General features: G+C 37.9%; 1 long non-coding RNA gene across 2 annotated transcripts in view; it reads right to left on the bottom strand.

Annotated features, from left to right (window-relative positions):
* Positions 1 to 1,431: 1,431 nt before the first annotated feature.
* The window catches only part of LOC116421864, a 59,903-nt gene continuing 50,337 nt past the window's right edge, over positions 1,432 to 10,997 (bottom strand). For both annotated transcript variants that reach the window (XR_004232448.1, XR_004232447.1), the window contains one exon: positions 1,432 to 2,117. This is a non-coding gene — a long non-coding RNA (uncharacterized LOC116421864). The remainder of the gene's footprint in view (positions 2,118 to 10,997) is intronic.

Raw genomic sequence — 10,997 nt, 5'->3', positions numbered from 1 at the left:
AACAAATATTAAGAGTCAAGCAAAACTAATTCTTTCATTGGCCATGTTTCAAAAATATATGTTTCAATCTGTTTCATAAATTCATCACTTCTCTGTAAGGCAATAGATAGCATGCTATATCATGGATCCTCTTGAATCATGGACCATCATTGCATTGATCAGAATTCTTAAATTCTTCAAAATTACTTGTCTTTATGATATTGTTCTTGTATAAATTGTTCTGGTTCTGCTCACTTTATTCATCAATCATATTAGTTCATAAAAATCTTCCAAGATTTCTCTGAAACTATCCCCCTCATAATTTCTTATAGCACAATATTATTCTATTATATTCCCATGCCATGATTTGCCCAGCCAACCCCCAACTGAGAGTATCCTCAGTTTCTAGTTCTGTCATCACAAAAAATTGCATAGCCTAATAATTTTTTAAGCATAATTTCAAATTGCTTTCCAGAATGGCAGAACCAATTTACAATTCCATAATCATGCATTCATATAACCATTTCCCCATAACCTTTCCAATTTTTGTCATTTCTTTCTTTCTTTTTTGGGGGGTCAACTTTGCCAATCTGATGTGTGAATTAGATTTAATTTACATTTCTTTGATTACTGGTGAGGTGGAGCATTTTTTGATTAGCTTGGAATTCTTTCTTTGAAAATTGTCTATGCTTATCCTTTGGCCAATTGTCAACCAGAGAACAGGATAAAACTTTTCAATTTATAAAATAATATAGAAGAAATAGCAAAAATATCCAACAGTTGAAATAAAATTATCAATATATTTTTTTGAAAACAAGTTAATGGACTCCAGGTTAAAGACCACTGTGCTTTTTCGCCTCCTATTCCAGGCTCTTAGATTGATAGTCTATTTTATCTTGTCAGAATGGCTTTCCAGACTATAAATCAATTAATCAGTTAGCAAACATTTATTTATTTAATTATCACTGAGGACTCCTTCCTCTTATTTCAATGATCTTATCTTCTTTACCATGAATACATTTTTAGTTAAAGTTTTGTGGAGGAATTATGCCATCCTAGAAAATCTCAGTTATATAATGTGGACATTTATTGCACTGTTCATCCTTGAATTAAATGGTTGTCTTGTTTGCATTACTGGGCACGACTCACAATTTCTTATTTCAGTTTACTTCCTGGTTCCTGCCTGATTAACCTCTTAATGAGAGTTCATAGAAAAGTTTCATAAAATCATACAGTTTTGGACACAAACCATGTGAGAATTTTTCTCATTTGACTATGAGCATTTGTTACAAGAGTTTGGTTTTTCTATCCTTTTTTTCCTATTGGGTGGGTTACCAGGGTGAGGAGAGATAGGGCTATGGTACCAGAATATAAAGAAAAAGAGGATCATTGAGGATTTTTTTAATGCAGAGAAGAGAGCAAAAGGAAGGCCAGACAAGTGGGCTAATCTTAAAAGCTACAAGTTGAATTTATTATTTACATTAAAAAGCAAGCTGTATGTAACAGAGATCTAGTTTGATATACAATCATCCCTTTTTGTTCTACTATGTATATAAATGTGACTACTTTCTTTGGTATTTAAGTTCAAAATAAAAATAAATTTAAAAATTTTTTTCATAAGATTCAATGCAGGAAAGCAATTTAGAGAACATCTAATCCAAATTCCTTGTAATCACAAATCCTAGATTCTCCTGTTTCTTACCACACCAGACTGGAGCTCCATGTGTACATATCTCTCTATCTCCTGAGGATGCTGACACAACAGTTATGAAGATGATTCCCTGTTGTGACTGTCTCATTTTTTTACTCCTGACGTCCCCCCAAATGAATTTTAGCTTTAAGAATTTTGGCTATTTGGTCCTAGTTTTAATTTCTGTAATGAAACAAAACAAATTTCATTTCTTTTGCACTTGATATCTATCTTTATTTATCTGGATGACTAGTGACTAGTGAATTCCCCGGCACTTCCTTAAATAGACATTTTCTCTTCATTGCCTGTACTCCTGGAGCCTTTGGATATTTTTGGTTTCTGCAAAGAGGACTAGTCAGATACACAATGTTAAGCTCTGCCAATGAATCTGAAATTCTTGGTCTGAGGACTCAGGCTTTGATGAAGGTCCAAGGTGAAGGCAGAAAAGCTGAAAAAGGAAAAAAAAAAAAAGGTCATCATGAAGGAAGTTTCTTTATTATACCCCATTCCCACTGTTCTATTTCGCCTACTCTCTGAATGCGACTTTTTCTCAAGAATGTAAAGAAAAGCTGACGGCAGTCCAGATGCTCCCAAATTTCCACCTTTCAACATTTCTGAATTTGACTGTCCTGATATAGATTTCATTTAATACTGTAGTTCTTGTCTGATATCCAGAAAGTAGTCCTGAATTTGGCTTCTAGCTTCTAAGACAATGACTACTTAAGTGAAAGGGATATTTCTGCCCTGGGCAGTCACATAGATATAGAGCTGGAAGGAACCTCAGAAATGCTCTTATCCAACTCTGACATTTTCAGAATAGAAAATCGAGTCACATGGAGGCAAAGGATATAGATATTAAATGTTAGAGATGGGATGTGAACCCAAATCCTCTGAGGTTAGAGCTCTTTCCATTATGGTATGCTGATACGAATTCTGTGGAACTACTTCTGACTCAACTGTATTCATGGAATTATTGCTGGGATTCTGTAGTTCTGTGAAGCAGTGTCCAGAACCAAGGAGTTCCACTGTATTTTGCCTTGTTTTAGGCACATTTGTAACTTGGGTATCATATTCAATTCTAGATGCCACATTTTCATAGAGTTATTGAGAAAGCAAAATGATATTCAGAGGAAGGTGATTTGATAATGAGGAATTTGTAATGTAATAAAGTGGTTGAAGGACCTGGAGACTTCTAACTTCAAAAAGAGGTGACTTACTAAAGACATGAGAGGTTTCCCCCCCAATATGTAAATATGTAAAACAACATTTATACATTTATACATGTACATTCATTTTTTCATATTTCCATATGAATCATGTTGGGAGAGAAAAATCAGAAGTAAAGGAAAAAGCCACAAGGAAAAAAAAAACAGAAGAAAAAAACATAGTATGTGTTGATTTACATTCTGTCTCTGTAGTTCTCTCTCTCTCTGGAAGTGGATAACGTTTTCCATCTAAAGTTTATTAGAATTACTTTGGTTCTAAGTAGTTCTAAAAAGAACCAAGTCTATCACAGTTTATCATCGCACAGTCTTGCTGTTGCTGTGTACAATGTTTTCCTGATTCTGCTTGTCTCACTTAGCATCAGTTCATGTAAATCTTTCCAAGCCTTTCTAAAATCAGCCTGTTCATTAATTTTTTGTAGAACAATAATATTCCATTAATTTCATACACCAAGTGTTCATAAACACTTTTTAACCATTTACTCATTTTCCAATTCTTTGCCTCCACAAAAAGAGCTGCTACAAACATTTTTGTACATGGATCCTTTATTCTCTTCTATGATTTCTATAAACTTAGTAGTAGCACTGCTGGATCAAGGTGCATGCACAGTTTTATAACACTTTAAGCATAATTCCAAATTGTTCTCCAGGCCTGGCTGGAAACTTAGTATCCCAGTTTTCCCACATCCTCTCTAACTCTTATCATTATCTTTTCTTCAGGATAGATATTTCAAAGTTTTTATTATTTGTAGCTCAAAAGGGAAGAACCTGAACTAAAAAGATATAACATTGGAAGGTGTCTCAAAGGCAGTCTAATCAAATCCCTTAATTTTACAGTTGAAAAGTAAGATTAGAGACCCAGGAATGACAAAAATGATTTGCCCCAAATCAGACAGCTCATAAGTATCAGAGATGGCATTTGAACTAAGTTCCCCTGACTCCAGCAATACTACACTTTTATCTGTGCCACCATGTCTCCCTAAGGAGGTTAAATATAAAGTGCCATACCAAGTAGAAGTAGAAAGAACTGTCCAGGAAGGGCCCTCACAGCTCTGTATATTCCTGCTTCCAGGGACTTCTTCATATAGTATTTCATGGAGGCAAATTTTGGTTCAGATAGCACAGAAGAATGGAAAACACACTGGATTTGCCTAAAGAGGAGATCTACTCAGATCTCAGTTCTGCTGATTACTACCTACCTGCCTGACGTTGGGGAAGTCTTATAACTTCTTTTAAAACAGTGTTCCTCCTCTGCAAAATGGAGATGGGCTTGGACAAGGTGCCTTCAAAGTCCCCTTTGGGTCTAAACTTAGGATTATATGATCCTATGAGAACTTTCTGGCTATCTACAAAGGAGAGAGCTTCCTTGCTCGTGAGAATCACTGTCCAATTAGAGGCTAAATGGCAACCAGTCAGGGATGCTGATGAAGAGATTCCTCCACTGGGCAGGAGAAGATGATTTCTAAGTTCCCTTCCAAGGCTAGGATTCTGTGGTTCTGTGAAATAGGCTGCCAGGAAATGTCAGGAGGAATGGAGTCCTCATGTTCTCTGAGATCCTTCTCCATACACTGGAACTGCCTTGTCTTTAAAAAATGGCTTTACTGTTTGCATCAAGGGAGATGGCCCAGCTCAGCAGCTCTGGCCTTAACACTGGGAATATTAAAATTCCAAAGAACATTCTGACTAAATCTCTCTCTCCCTCCCTCTCTCTCTCTCTTCCTCCCTCCCTCCCCCCTTTCTCTTCTCTCTTTCTCCCCTTTCTCATCTTTCTCTATGTGTTTCTCTCTACTGTCTGTCTCTGTCTCTGTGTTTCTTCTCTCTCTGTCTCTGTCTCTCTCCCTGTCTCTTTCTCTCTTTCTCTTGTCTTTGTCTCTCTGTGTTCCTCTTCTCTCTCTGTCTCTCTGTCTCTGACTGTCTCTGTCTCTTTTTGTCTGGTTCTCTGTCTCTTTCTCTGTCTCTGTCTCTCTTCTCTCTGTGTGTCTCTGCCTGTCTCTGTCTCTGTCTCTCTTTCTTTGTCTCTGTTTCTGTCTCTCTCTGTCTTTATCTCTCTTCTCTCTGTTTCTCTTCTCTCTCTGTCTTTCTTTCTCTGTCTCTGTCTCTGTCTCTCCTCTCTATTTCTCTTCTCTCTGTCTCTTTGTCTTTCCTTCTCTCTCTCTTTCTGTGTTTCTCTTTCTCTTTGTCTCTCTCTCTGTTTCTCTTCTCATCTCTCTGTCTCTGTGTCTGTGTCTCTCTCTCTCTCTCTCTCTCTCACACATACACACACACACACAGAGAGAGAGAGAGAGAGAGAGAGAGAGCTGTGATAGGCAGGCAGGCAGGCAGGAGACAAAGAACCTGCTGTATCAGGGCTGCTGTCAGTTCTGGGGGAGTGAGAAGGCATGGTGTACGCTCTCTCTCTCTCTCTCTCTCTCTCTCTCTCTCTCTCACACACACACACACACACACACACACACACATACACACACACACACACACACCCAAATACCCAACATGGAGTGTTTGTGGGATAGGAGAATGAGGAGAGGGTGTGAAGGAAAGCAAACAGCTGATTCTGTTTGTGGGAAGCAATATTGCACTCTCTTGCAAACAGCAACACTAGGTCTCCTGTGTAACCACATACAGGCAGCCATGTTCAGATGCCCATCCCCACTCTGTCACAGTCAAGACCACAGTGTTTCCAATGAGCCAGTGCCCACAGAAGCAGGTGGACTGTGGCAGGACACCGGTGACTCAATCCTCACTCAGAGAGGTGGGATGTTCCGGTGAATGGGGAAGAAGGAAGAGTAATACAGAAGTTAGTCTCCTTTTGGGGAAAAACTTAGACTAAGAGAGTATTCTTGCCTATGGGTATTCTTCCCATTCCCTGCTCCTAACTAAATTCTACTTGGAAGAATGACAGTTCCTTATTCTACCACTAGGTGCCGCTGGGACAAAGCGCTTTGTGAGGTCTTTTGATCTGATCAGTTCTCTCACAAAGAGAAGAGATGGATTCTGTGAAATGGATAATCATAGGATTTAGGGGTTCAAGGAAATTTAGGGATGGTCAGATTATAGAAGCCTCCCCTACCCTGACCTTGATCTGAGAGCTGGGGTGGTCAGCAGGGCTGAGATGTAATTTAGGGGTTTCTAATAGTGGTCTCCATGAAAAGCAGTTACCACAGTTTTAACTGTATACCTAGAAGTTGAGAAATAGAAAGGGCTTGAGACTTAAAAGCCCATTCTCCAAGGTCCCCTGCCAAAGACCAAATTCACCTCCTCATGCTAGATTTCTTGCCTTGCACCCCTTCCCACATGACCCAGAGAAAGTATCAATGACAGAAAGATCCTGAGTGATACCTGTGGGCAAATTGAGTCCCACGAAGTGGAATTAGTTTACCCTTGTGGGTCTCAAACAGAAATTAGGGTCCTCATAATTAATACTAGAGATCTAGGGATGAAAGAAACATTAGAAACCATTAAGTTAAACAAGTTTATTTTTTTAAAAATGGAAACAGACCTAGAAGAGTGTTTCTCCCAACGACCTATAGCAAGAAATTAGCAGAATAGAGTTTGAAGGCATTCCCCTTTGACTCCAACTTCAGTACTTTTCTTTGATATGCACAAGTTTCCTGTCAACTCACTTCATGTCCAACTAGTAACTGGATTGCAACATAGTCGCTCCTTTCTTTTAGATATTTAGGAGTTAGGACAGAGCAGGTGAGCAAAGTTTTATGGCATGAATGACCTTTCTGATCTGGAGACCTGATCCAAAAGTCCCTTAACAGTTGCTCCAACCTGAGTAAGATGCTTCTGGAAACTAAGATCCCTATTCCAGACTTGTGTTTGGGGAGTTTGGAGCATAGCTTTCAATTAGTACCACCTTTGACCTATAACTAAGCCTGCTCCATTTCTCAAACCATGTATACAGACCATCCCTCCCCCAACTCAGGTTCAATGTGAGCAGATAACAGCTTTCATAGTGGGGATGGTAGTTCAGGCTCTTACTCATCTACCTCCTTGCATTATATTCAAGGAAACCAGTTCTCCCTTGTAAATTGAAAGTTTCTATTGCCTCTTCAGCCAACAATGAATGGATTTGAAGAGAACTTTTGTCTATTTAGTCTCATAAATGACACAATCTCAAATTCTGCCCAGAAACACACCAACATTTCCCATACAAGTTGGAGTCACTGAGGTATTCTTTCCCCCACCCCGAAAGTTCTCCTTAGACTCAGGAAATATAGCAGTATCTTTTCTCTCTAGGACAATGGGATCTCTCTTTAAATCATCCAGGGCTTTGAACTCCTATGAAGGGTCCTAGGAGACACATATAATGCTCTTTTAAATGACTAAGCTAAAAAAAAACCTTTTCCGAGCTTCAGGAGACAATTAAGAATGTGATTGGCCTAAGAATCAGCTGTTTGCTTTCCTTCTGTTGAATATCTCTAATTTATTCTGTATATATCTTATTTGTACATAGATGTTTTCATGCTGTCTCTGGAATTCTTTGAGAACAATGATTATCTTTTGTCCTTCTCTGTCAGTTTTATGGCAAGTGACTAATAAATGCTTATTGACTGACTGAGTGATGGAGGGAATATTGAGGATGAACAATTCTGTCCTGTAAGGACCTGCAAGGCACTCACTTCCTTAGACAGAAGGCTCTCAATACCTTTGTTTCCTCTTTTAAAGTCAAGACAGTGAGGTAGTGCAGTGGACAGAATACTAGCCCGAGTTCAAATCTAGACACCTACTAGTTGTGGACAAGTAACTTAATCCTGTTTCCTCATCTGAAAAATGAACTGTGAGAGAAAATGGCAAGTACCTTTGCCAAGAATATACCAAATATTCCCCCATCAAAACAGGAGGAAGTAAACTAGATGGATTTTAAGGGCCCTTTCAGCTTTAGATTCCATATTTCAGGGTTTTTTTTTTTTTTCACTTCTAGAGATGACCACATGGGATTAAGAGGCCCAAATAAGCTTTTTGAAGTCCCTCTCCTCGGTATTTCCATAAACCTTAAATGCCCATCCATGTGTGCAAATGTGGTCATCTCTACAAGTAAAAAAAGAGCACTAAAATATAGAATCTAAAGATGAAGGGGCCCTTAAAATCCATCTAGTCTGATTTGTTCCTATTTTGATGGGGGAAATGAGAGGTGTGATGTGAGTTAGTCAAAGGTGCTCAAATCATAGATCTCAAAGCTAGAGGGAAGCTGGAGAGTGCCTTCTCTTTTCATTGGCTTCTAAACCCACTGACCTCTGAAGCTGTCTTTTCTAAAATTATCAATGATTTTTACTTGCCAGATCTAATAGCTTTTTCTCCATTCTGATCCTTCCCTTTCTGCAGCATTCCAGATTATTGATCCACTACCCTCTTAGTCACCCAGGATTTAAATCCTTAACTATTCATCTAACATATCAAAGCTATTGCCGAAATCTTATACATTCATATACATTGCCTTCTTTCCATTCTCATAATTATAACCCTAGTTCAAACCTTCATCACCTTTCATTAGATCATTGCAATAGCCTTCTAATTGACTTTGTTTTCTCAAATCTCTTTCTACTCTGATCCATCCTTCTTCACTCAGCTACTAAGATGTTCTTCTAAAGTATAGGTGTGATTATGTTATTCTCCTGCTCTATAAGACCCAGGTTCTCCCTATTACCTTCACAATAAAATACATAATATTCTGTCTAACTTTTAAAGCTCTTCCTGACCTGTTCTCTTCCTACTTTTCCAATCTTCTTATAATTATTCCTTTCTACTAACTATCCAAGGACATTGATCCCTTTTTGTTTCTGAAAGATAATTCTCCATCTCTCATCTCCTTGTTTTTGCTTCCCCCCACATCTGAAGTATTTTGTAACTTCGCTTCTGTCTCTTAGTATCCCTGGTTCCTTTTTAATACCTCAAGCAGATGGGTGATAGTGGATAGAGCACTCTGGCCCTGGAATGAAGAATATTCAAATTTGACCTCAGACACTTACTAGCTATGTGATCCTGGGCAAGTCACTTAACTCCAAATACTTCCATAAATAAACAAATAAATGAATAGATAAATAAACTTAAGACTCAATTTAGAGTCCACTTTTTGCAGAAGGTTTTTCCTGGTCTGGCTAGCTGCTAATACCTTCCCCCTTTAAATTACTGCCATCTTCTCTATTTATGCCATCTATGTACTTACATATTTACATTTTGTCTGTCCTCTTAGAATATATGCTCCATACTATTGAAGCCACAAAAGGAACCCAACTCAGTAACTTTTCTACTACATACAATGTTGGTTCTAGGCTGCTAAATTACATAAGTAGCCCTTTTTTCCTCCAGCCAACAGCCACTATTTTCACTCCCTGTGGCCTGCTTCTCTGGGCGGTTGAGAAAATGGCATCATGGAATGGCAAGAAATACACTGCATTTAGAAGATTCAGAATTGCCTTCATATCTTAGCTCCTGCACTTATTGGTATGTAACTATGGCCTAATCACTTTGCATTTCTTAGGCTTAGTTAAGTCAATTATAAAGAGAAGTCCATGATACTTTTAATACTTTTCTCATGGAGTTATTAGAAGGAAAATAATTTGAAAACCTTAAAGAAATATGGAATCCATATTATTGGATTTTTTGTTGTTGTCATGACAACCCTTCATTGACCTCATTTGGGATTTTCTGGACAAAGATACTGGAATGCTTTGCTGTTTCATTCTCCAACTCATGTTACAGATGAGGAAACTGAGGCAAACAGTGTTAAGTGACTTGCCCAGAATCACATAGCTAATTAGTAAATATATGAAACCTGATTTGAACTCAGGAGCTCCTAATGCCAGATCCAGCACTCTATTCACTGGGCCAACTAGATGCCAATAAATAATAACAGCTACTATTTATAGAAGAAAGGAAACATGAATTTATTAGGTAGCTATTATATGCCAGGATCTTTACAAAAATTATCATAATTCATATTCCCCATTTTATAATTAAAGAAACTGAAGAGAACAAAGATTAAGTGACTTCCTCAGAATTATCTAATTAGTGAGTTTCTGAGGCCACATTTGAACTTAGAGGATGAGTCTTATGGACTGTAGCCCTGCCATTCTATCTCCTGCCCTGACTAGCTATTCCAATGCAAGGATACTTTTTCCTCCACCCCTCCCCTAGATGGCAGGTAGTCCCATACATGTTAAATATGTTAAAGTATATGTTAAATACATATATATATATATATACATATTTATACAGTTATCTTATTGTACAAGAAAGATTGGATTTAGAAAGAAGGTAAAAATAATCTGAGAAGAAAAACAAAAATGCAAGCAAATAATAACAGAAAGAATATGAATGCTATGTTGTGGTCCATACTCATTTCTCAGTGTTTGTTCTCTGGGTATAGCTGGTTCTGTTTATTACAGTTCAAGTGGAACTAATCAATGCAAGAATACTTAACCTAATTCATGAGAAGACTTGCTTTCTTTTCTTTCCATTTGCCATTGGAGAACAAACCCAGGCCTTCTTAGTTGCCTAGCTCTCTGTTTTATTTCAACAGTTAAGACTTTAAGAAAACAACAAACCTCAAGCCAGATTCCATCATGTCAGGTTTGACAGCTACATAGTCTCCTTCCACCTACATGGAGCCAAATGTAACCTGTTACCTAGACCTGAAGGGCTGACTATAAATAGTCTGAGTTCAATCTTGGGGATTTCTTATGACACATCTCCTTTTTTTGGCCTTGTACCTTACTATGGAAATATCAGAATCTGGTTTCTGTCTAGGTCTATATAAAAAGGGCTTCAGCTTTCATGCAAAAACTCAGGCTAAAATGATTTCAAATATTAGACAGATTTTATTTAACTTGACAGAAAACTCAAAACACAAAGGATGCACAACTGAGTCTATAAAAATTCAAGGTAATTTTCTATTCCTCTCTGCTGAGTCCTTCTCCCCAGAGACTTTATAAATCCTTTACACTTAAAAAAACTGCCCTGGATACTCCATTCCCCAGTGCCACAAGGAAAAAGCACTACAAGTTGCCAGACAAATATGCAACCTCCCACATACATGATCTACAATCAGCTTTCTTCCAGAAATTTACACAGTTCTCCAGATCATGGTTTTTTCCATCCTT

Source organism: Sarcophilus harrisii, chromosome 2 (assembly GCF_902635505.1).
Source record: "Sarcophilus harrisii chromosome 2, mSarHar1.11, whole genome shotgun sequence".
NCBI classification, from domain to species: Eukaryota; Metazoa; Chordata; class Mammalia; order Dasyuromorphia; family Dasyuridae; genus Sarcophilus; species Sarcophilus harrisii.
The sequence above is the reverse complement of the archived record's forward strand: the minus strand, read 5'-3'. Positions and strand labels throughout refer to the sequence as shown.